Here is a 9,985-nt window from a genome sequence, read left to right on the forward strand (position 1 = left end):
TTTGAGAGGCTGGACTTTAAGAGGAAGAATATGGCATCAGGAGAAGACTCATCAACAACCTTCATTATACAGATGACACAACCTTGTTAGTTGAAACTGAGGAGGATCTGAAGCATTTGCTGCAGAAGATCAAGGACTGTAGTCTTCAATATGGATTGAAGCTCAACATCAAGAAGACAAAGATTCTCACCACTGGACCAATTGGCAGCACCATGAGAGATGGAGAAGAGATTGAGATTGCAAATTATTTCATCCTGCCTGCCTGGCTCCACAATCAACAGTCTTGGCACCGACAGTCCAGAAATCAGAAGATGAATTGCCTTAGGAAAATCTGCTGTCAGGAACCTCTCCAGAGTTCTGGAGAGCAACATTGTCACCTGATTCAGGTCACAGTCTTCACAATTACTTGCTATGCAACAGAGATCTGGAAAATGACTAAGGATTATAGAAGAAGAATCAATGCCTTTGAGTTGTGGTGCTGGAGAAGAGTATTGAACATAACATGGGCTTGCCAAGAGAATAAACAGGTCTGTCCTGAAGAAGGTGAAACCAAGTTTCTCCTTGGAGGTAAGGATTTTGAAGCTCCATATACTCTGGGCATGTTGCTAGAAGGGACCAATCCTTAGAAAATGACATTATACTTGGAAAAGTAGAGAAACAGTACAAGAGAGGAAGATCCTGGATGAGATGGATTGACTCAGGAAGTGGAGTATTGGGCATAGGTGTTTTGGAGACAGTAATACTGGCTGTTTTCTGAAATTTTTACTTTGAGACCCAGAAGTTACAATTAAAGACCTTGTTTATATTAATATTCTCTTAAATATAATGTGCTCAAGCATAGTAATCTATTTACATTGTATCTAGTAATCACTTTAAAAAAAATTGACTTGTATCTGGGTAACTTTCTGTTCTTTCTCCTGCCTCTGTAACCTGATGTCAAGACCCTGAGACCTGGACCCCTTATACTCTGCGGTGACAGCCTTCACAGCTCTATTCCCCAGCACTCCATACATCATAACTAGACAATGACAATGTAGTGACTGAATATATAAAGGAAACAACGTAGTTGTACATGCTGTAGCTTTTGTTGGACTACTGGATTAAACAGAATGGTTTTTGTTGTTACAGGACATAAAACTCATTGACTTATTTTTCATATGTCTGTACATGGTTGCTATTAAAAAAAAGACACATTGTGAAATCCAGTCACAAAACTTAGTTGTTAGTTTTCAAGATGATTCATCCTCCTACCATTAGGATTTTCTATTTTGTGAGTTGTATGTATGGTGTCTTTTTTTTTAAAAAAAAAAAATCCATCTTTTTTTACAGTTTTCTGTAAATAGCTCTGATATAAACAAATTATCCTACTTGATGTATTTAGGTGTATGTGTGTATGTGTATGTGTATGTGTGTGCACATGACATGCCCCTGGGTGGGTCACAATAAGCCAAAATACTGTTTAAATGCACCCAGAGGTACTTTAAGACATCCTAGTAATCTGTTTCCTAAAGATATAGATTTGGAAACCCTGTGGAGCAGTTCTAGTCTGCACACAACTGGAAAACAAACAAAAACACTGCTATGGATAGATGCATAATGACACCCCCCCCCCCAGCAAGTCTCCACAACAATAATCTCAGGCTGTAAATTCTAAGGCTGCAAATTCCGGGTCTCCCCATCTTTCTCCCTAAGAGTAGTTCGTGGATTTGAACCACAGACCTTTTGGTTGGCAGTCCCAAAACAATCATTAAGCCAGGAAGTCAAAATCATCTTAAATAAGTTTTGAATAACAAAATGTATTGGATGTTTAAGAATTGTAAAGCTGAAGAACCCTTAAGATGATGGATTGACGCAATGAATGGACAACAGGCCTAAGCACAGCTGCCACTTTGAAGATGGCACAGGATTGGGCAGGGTTTCACTCGTGTGTACGTGGGGACGTTATGAGTCAGAGCCAACTCCATGGTACTAACAAGAAGCATGGAAAGCTAAGTTTTCCATAGTTTTTCCTAAGTTTTCATAAAAAATTTGCAGCTCTTTCTGTGGAAAATGCTGAAAATCTTTTAATTATAAATGATATCTTGGTTTTGTGCTGCAACTACTCACATGGGGATGGTTTCTCAGAAGAAGAAGACAGACAATAAGGGATAAACAAGATATATAATTACACAGTTTGTTAGAAGCTGAATGTTGGAAAGGGGGAGGTAGGTCAGGGCAGGGCAATGTATAGTCTGGAGGAGTGAGTGTGGGCAGGCAGGAGGTACCTGTGTTAAGGCAGAGCCCATGGTTGCAATGCAGGATTTATAGAGACAAACAGGACACCCAAGTACATTAAAATTTCAGATAAGCAGATTTTTTTTTATGTATAAATGTGTCCCAGGCCATATTTTGAACTTGCAATGAAACATCACTCATTATTTACTTGCAGTTTATTTAAGGAATAGAATATTCTGCACTTTATCTGACAATCATACTTCATTGAGAAAGTGAGATTGGAGAAAAGATAGGAAAAGGAGGTGGGACAGTAATCGAGGCCAAGGAACACTTACTTAGAGCCCAGGGTAAGAGATGGAGTGTGGCTGGTGTGTTTGGGCAGCCAGGATGCCAGTCTGCCTGGGACAGAGAGTAAAAGGGGAGTTTGTTAAAAGAGGAAGGGGTGGGGTTATGTGTATGGGTGGGGAGGGGCTAGTCGTGTACAGCCCTGTGGACATGTGGAAGGACTTTGTTTTTTCTCTTGAATAAACTGAGAAGCCATTGTAGGGTTTTCAGCAAAGAAGTGACGTGAACTGACTTACGATTTTAAAGGACCACTCTGGCTGCTGTGTAGAAAATAGACAGTAAAGTGGCAAGAATAGAAGCAGGGGGACCATATTTATAATAAAATATAAACCATATTTGTAATAGTCCAAGGGATTGATGAGATGGTTGCTCCACCTGGGATGGCAGCAGCGAAGTGATGAGAAATGGTTAGATTCTAAATACAGAATATGTTGGCATTTCTGACAAACTGAATGTGGAGAAAAGAGAATGATAAAAAGAAGATGCCAAGGTTAAATAAGAGACTGAAAGAAATGAATTCTTTTTCCACTGAAATGGGATAGATATGGATGGAGCAGTCAGAGGATGGATCAAGAGTGTAGTTTTGGATATGACAAGTTTGATGCCCAGACATCTAAGAGGAAATGTGGTGAAGGCACTGAATGGAGTTTAGAGTTCGAGTGAGACGTCTAGAAAGGAGACAGGAATTTTGAACTCCGTAATTTATTCTTAAATCTTCTTTCTCAAAGAGAAAGGTCCTTTCAGATTATTTCTTTTTTTCCAAAGAAATGTTTGTGCTAGTTCTAATTGAAAAATAATTTCTTTGAATTTTAGATTTTGTTTCTAATTCATTTTTTTAAAAAGTCATAGAAAACACAAGAAAAGTTTAGTGATTGCCAGGTGGTATTATCAGGTATGATTATGAGATGAAAGTGGGAAAAAGGAAGTTAGAGCTTTAAAAGGCACCAAACTTCTATTACAGGGACCAAAAATTTGGATCTGGATGTGATGATGGTTAACAACATGGTGAATATAATTAATGTCAATGAATTGCACATGCAAAAATGGTTGAAATGGCAAATGTTTTGTTATACTTTACTGTATTTTTTAAGTGATAGGTGAAAACCAGGAAACAATAGAAAAAAATGGAAATAACTTAGGTTCCATCATTTAGGAAATGTGTAAGCTTAGGTTTATTAATACATTTAAAATACTAAACAGTTAAAATAAACCCCTACTCACTCCTGTCAATTCTGACTCATAGCAATCCTCCCTTCACTTTCTAAAGCTGCAAAGTTTCATGTGAGGACATGGATCATGTTTCTACTGTGAGGAAGCAGGTTGACTTGAACAGCTACCCTTTAAGCTAGCAGCATAACTCATACTGCACACCAATATCCTGTTATGTGCCGTCGAGTCACCTGAGACCATACACACAATAGTTCTGAATCCTGTCCTATCCTGAGCTCATCTCACTGTCTCTAACACACCTACCCATATGACCCCGGTCTCTGTGTCAATCCATCTCATCCAGAGTCTCCCTCTCCTGCGCTGTTCTTCCACCCTTCCAAGCAGGATATTCTTCTTCAAGGACTGGTCTTTCCTGGTAACAGGCACAAACTATGTGAGACTTTGGTTTCACCCTTTACAGGACTGACCTGTTCTCTTGTCAGTTCAGATCTGTATAAATTAACATGGTTCAAACTGAAAAACTGTCTGGTGAAAAATAGAAAATTTTTTGTAAAATACAATGAAGGTATCATGTTAAAAAACAAAGCAATACTTCAAAAATGCCTAAGAATGATATATGCCAACTTTAGGATTGTGGTTTCCCTGTGCTATGCTTCAGAAGAAAGGGCCTGTGTTTGCTTCTAGAAAGACTGCAGCCACGAATACCCTCAGAAACAGTTTTGTTTTATAAAACATGGGGTCATCATGAATTGGAATCAATTAAGTGGTAGTGAGTTTGACTTGGATAGATACTTACCCTAATTCTGTAAAAACTTAAAAATTCGAAGTAGATAAGATAGCAAATGTTAATATCCATTACATCTGAGTGGAAGAATGCAGTTCAGGGAAATATTTTTGTGGGGTTGTAATTCTTAATAGGTTCTCAGTTTCAGTTCCAGAATTGAAAACAGCAACAAAAATAAACCCAACCAACCAAAAAAAATTATTAACTTGGCTCTATATATTTAAGTCTAAAATCCTATCACTACCCAAATTTTTAAGACAACTTGGATAAAATATGTTTACTAGGTGGCATAGTACATAATGTATTAGACTAATAGAAGGGTCTGCAATTCAGAACTCTCTAGTTTCTCCATGGGAAAAGATAGTCAGTCTACTTCTATTATTTATTGCAGTAGATTAATTGTTGTATACCATCAAGTCACAGAAGAGCACACTTACGCAGCTTGCTCGGCTCCACAATCAACTCTCTTAACAGCAGCAGTCAGGAAATCAAAAGACAAATTGCATTGGGAAAATCTGCTGTCATGGACTTCTTCAGAGTGCTGAAAAGAAATGATATCACTCTAGAGACAAAGATGCGCCTAATCTAGGCCATGGTCTTCTCAATTACCTGTTATGCTTCAGAGAGCTGGACAATGACTAAGGATGATAGAAGAGTTGTGCTGGAGAAGAGTTGAACACACCATGGCCTGCCAAGAAAACAAATTCTGTCTTGGAGAGGGTGAAACCAAGTCTCTCCTTGGAGGCTAGGATTTTGAAGCTCTGTCTCACATACTTTGGGCACGTGGCCAGGAAAGACTGGTCCTTGGAGAAGGACATCATGCTTAGAAGGGTGGACGGACAGCACAGGAGAGGAGGACCCCAAATGAGACGGACTGATACAGTATCTGGCGCTATGGGGGTTGGTGTGTCGGAATTAGCGAGACTGGCTCAGGACAGGGAAGGGTTCAGAGCTGCTGTACATAGGTTCGCTATACGTCACAGGTGACTTAATGGCACATAACAAAAACATACTAAATGGATTTTTTTAATTTAAGCCTCATGTTTAGGTCAACAAGACCTTGAGGAGGGACTCTGTATTTAAAAGTCAGTTGCTATTATATTTTGGAGGAACATTCTTTGAAGTATTACAGCACTCATCTGTCAATATGCTATACTGAGGTAACCTGGGCCTGCTATGCTGCTGAACCTTGTGCCACTAGGGGGTCAGATGCCATTGGTGGAGTATTTGGTGGAGCTCCCAGTTTAAGACAAGTTTGGAAGCAAGAATAGCATCCACTTCCTAAACAACATACCTCTGGAAACTCTATGAACTTTCATAAATGATGATAAGTATAGAAGGGCTTCAGGCCTTGTTTACAGTTGCTATGAGTTGTGTTTGCGACAATCAACAACAGTGAATTTTTTAGCAGTGTAGTTAAAAACTATCATAGGAAAATTCATTTCAAGTAATACAGTGAATTGAGAAATGCATTAAGTAATGACAATGCAGTTCAAAACAGAAATGTGTACATCTTACAATCTAAAGATATTTTATTCATTCTTCTTTAGTAAGTTTCCTAGGGGACACAGGAAGAGAGTGGGGAAGAGTGCCGTGCTGTGTAGGGATTGAAGCTCATCTCAGAAATACATGGGCAAGGATTCTGAAGCTTCGTCTGACATAGTTTGACCATGTTGCAAGGAGAGACTGGTCCTTGGAGAGGGATGTCATGCTTGGGAGGGTGGAGAGACAGTGCAGGAGAGGAAGACCCTCTATGGGGTGGATTGATTCAGTGACTGGAGTAATGGGGGTAGGTGTGTCAGAGACAGTGAGATAAGAACAGGATAGAGCAGAATTTAGGGCAGCTGTATATAGCGTTACTATGAATTGCAGGTGACTCAAAGGCACATAACAACATGAATTGTTGAAAGGAAAACCAATTAGCTCTGTAAACTATCATCCAAATCACAAAAAAGTTAAAACTACCAGAAATAAGAAAATGCTAAAAGTAAAGTTCCCCGGGGGAAATACATATTGGAAACTGACTACGCATGACTTTAAATTTCCTGAAACCAATTAAAAAAAAAATCTCTGAACATGATTTATCTTGCTTAAATGATAGTTTTTACCTTTGATTCTATTGTTTAAACTATACACCTAAGTCTAATATTCAACTTATTATAACATAGAACTCTTAGTGCACTAGGAAAAGGAGTCACCACTGTTTACCACAACCCGAGTTCCCTGTCTAGCAAACAGTAGGTACAATGATGTATTCCACTGGGAACATACGCCTCAAAACTAAAGATGTCGCTTTGAGAACTTTAAGAGTGCCTCTCCCAAGCATGCATTTCAATACATGTGAATGCTGGGCAAGAACTAAAATCAAGGACTAATTGATGTTTTTGTCTAACGGTGTTGATAATGAACATTGATTATACCATGGAATGCCAGAAAGGATCACTATTAGAAGTACAGCCCAAATGTTCCTTGGAAGTTAAAATGGTGAGGTCTTGTCTCAATTACGTGTTGGGAGGTGGGAGCAGGGGTGCCAAATCCCTGGAGCAGGACTGCATGCTTCATAGACAATCAGTGAAGAGGAAGATCGTTAATGAAATGAGCTTACACAGTGGCTGGGATGATGATCTCAAACAGCTATGACCATGAGGTTGGTGCAGGGCTAGGCAGTGTTTCATTGTTACACAAAGTGCAGCTATGAGTTGTACCCACTCAGCAGGCCTTAATGTGTTACATAAAGGGAAATGTTTTCCCACCAAAGATTGCTTAAGGCAGATCCAGGGTCTTCAGCATGATCATGCAAATGCTCAGGAGTAAAGAAACACAAATATAGAAAAGCCTAGGGGCTTAGGATTGAGAAGTGAGTACAGCAGTAGCCAGAAGTTTGGAAAGCCTGACCCTTCTCCCCAGGACAAACCAACTCCAACCACTGTAAAACACATTCCTAGACAGGAATGCAATTTGTATGAGAAGAGGGGATTGGGAAGAGGAATTTACAGTGGCAGGTAGCCTAAGGAGTGCTTTCTGTCCATGAAAGCCTCTTTCGGTCACTTGTCTTTTTCTTGAGGGTAGGGTCATTAAGAAGAAACAAAGGGGTATGAGGCGAACAGCAAAAATGCTGCAGGACTCATCAGGCAACCTAGTAACTATGTAAGTTCACACTTAAATATTCCTAGCATCACCGATAGTCGATGGTACACTCCAAAGAGTTAATGACTAAAATCCCACTGAAGTTTTGGAACATTATCGTCAGCAACTTAGTTTTTAGGAACAAACACCTGAACTCATACCAACAAGGTGCCAAGTCCTGGCCTTTTCCAGAGGCTCCAGACAACTAAAAAGGATCCCGGCACCAGACATTACATACTCACTGAAGTAAAGTGTAGAGGGGATTACTCTAAGTGTCTCTCAGAAGGGCAAGTCTGATGGACAATGACAGAAGAAACTCTTCCTAATAGGTAGATCACATGACATATACAGCTTACTTGATTGCCAAGGAAGTCAAGAATTGGAGTTGTGGTTTCTTCACCTCTAAGCCATCTTCCTTCTACAACTGGTTCATTTTTATTGCAGTTTTTCCTACTGTACTGTTGGTGTGCTGGTAGTTAAATATACTGCTAAACCTAGATGATACAATCCTGGCGAGATGGTAATACATCTCAACTAGATGAAGATTCCCTAGTAAGTAGGTATTTGTAGCTGCACCTCTAACACTAGAACACTTATGTAATTCTACCATGAAGGAAGAGTTTACTGGGCAGAGATGAAAAGCAGTGGGAAGACATCTGTGACTATAAAGCCCCCAGTATTTTACCAGGTGACCCCATCTTCAAGGTTTAACACAGCTGTGCAAGGTGTACATTGCATAATTCTATGTACAATGCTCAATCTTCCTATCCATAAGAAGGTACTATTTTTCCCTTTAGATCAGTCTCTTACTGTTTCTTGTAGTAATGCTTTGTAATTTTCCTAGTATAGAAGATCTTATAAAGATCTTTTGTGTCTCTGGTTAGGTTTATTCCAAGCTATTTAATCTTGTGGTTGGCTATTGGAAATGGTATTGCTTTTCTAGTTTCCCTTTTCATGCTTTCTTTGTTGCTGTAGAGAAATTCAACTAAGTTTTTATATGTTGATCTCATATCCTGCCACTCAACTAAATTGCTCTACTAAGTTGAACAGTCTTTGGGGCTTTCTATGTATATTATCATGTCATCTGCATATACTGGAAGTTTCACCACCTCGTTGATAATTTAGATGCCTCTTATTTCCTTCTCTTGCGTTATTGGCTTGGCTGGAACTTTTAATACAATTGAATAAGAGTGGTTATATTGGGCAGCCTTGCCTGGTCCCTGTTCACAAAGTGTATATTTTTAGTCTCTCTCTGTTGAGAATGATGTTGACTCGTGGCTTTGTGTACATACTTTTTGCTATGTTGAGGATATTCTCCTATATTCCTATTTTGCTGTGTTTTAATCAAGAAGTAATATTAAATTTTATTGAAGGTTTTTCCACATCAAGTGACAGAATGAAGTGGGTTTTATTGTTTATATGATGAATTACATTAATTTTAACGTTGAATCATCCTGCATTTCTGTTGAGTCCTACTTGGTCACGAATTGTTTTGTTTTATGTACTGATAGATTCTATTGGCCAGGATTTTGTTAGGGATTTTTAATCTATGTTCATGAGAAATATTAGTCTATAGTGTTCTTTTTTTGGTGATGTCTTTGCTGGGTTTTGACATTAGCATTATTCTTTCATCACAGAATGACTTGGGGACTATTTCTTCTTCTATTTAAAAAAATAATTTAAGTAGAATTGGTGATCTTTTATCTCTAACTATTTGGTAGAATTTACCCATAAAGCCATATAGACCAGGACTTCTTTTTGGAGGGAGTCTTTTTATGACCTGCTCAATTTCTTCTTTTGTGATGGGTATATTCAAGTGTCCCACAGAAGTGTGTCTCAACTCAGGTAGGATAAGAGTTTCTAGGAATTTGTCCATTTCCTCTAGGTTTATCAGATTTATCAAATTTATTCGAGTATAACTTTTCACAGTATTTGAATATTACGGGTTTACCTTTGCTGGTTTTGTTGTTCTATGAAGAGGTCTTCATCATCTCACCTCTAGTTTCACTTTCTGAATGATGTGAAATAACAAACGTTGTAGAAAGCAGTGGTCACTAATGTTAGCAGGTTTTACTGACATGGGTTCAGAATTGGCACCATGGCAGTTCAAAGACCAAAACAGGCACAGGCTCTGCAGCAGTAACAAGCCACCAGATGTGAGGAAACAGAAATGAAGATGCCTTAAGTTAGAACTGACTTTAAGTAAGTAACTTCTTTTTTTCTCCTCCCTGGGGGGTTGGGAGGCTGTTAAGAGAAACCAGTTTACAGGGACAGTTAAAGCAAATGCAGAGATAAGTACTATAGGAAGGCCAGATGGAAACAGAGAAACTGAGACTGAGGCAGAGG

Source organism: Elephantulus edwardii, unplaced genomic scaffold, assembly GCF_000299155.1.
Source record: "Elephantulus edwardii isolate Elephantulus edwardi_28Jun2011 unplaced genomic scaffold, EleEdw1.0 scaffold00100, whole genome shotgun sequence".
In the NCBI taxonomy this organism is placed as follows: domain Eukaryota; kingdom Metazoa; phylum Chordata; class Mammalia; order Macroscelidea; family Macroscelididae; genus Elephantulus; species Elephantulus edwardii.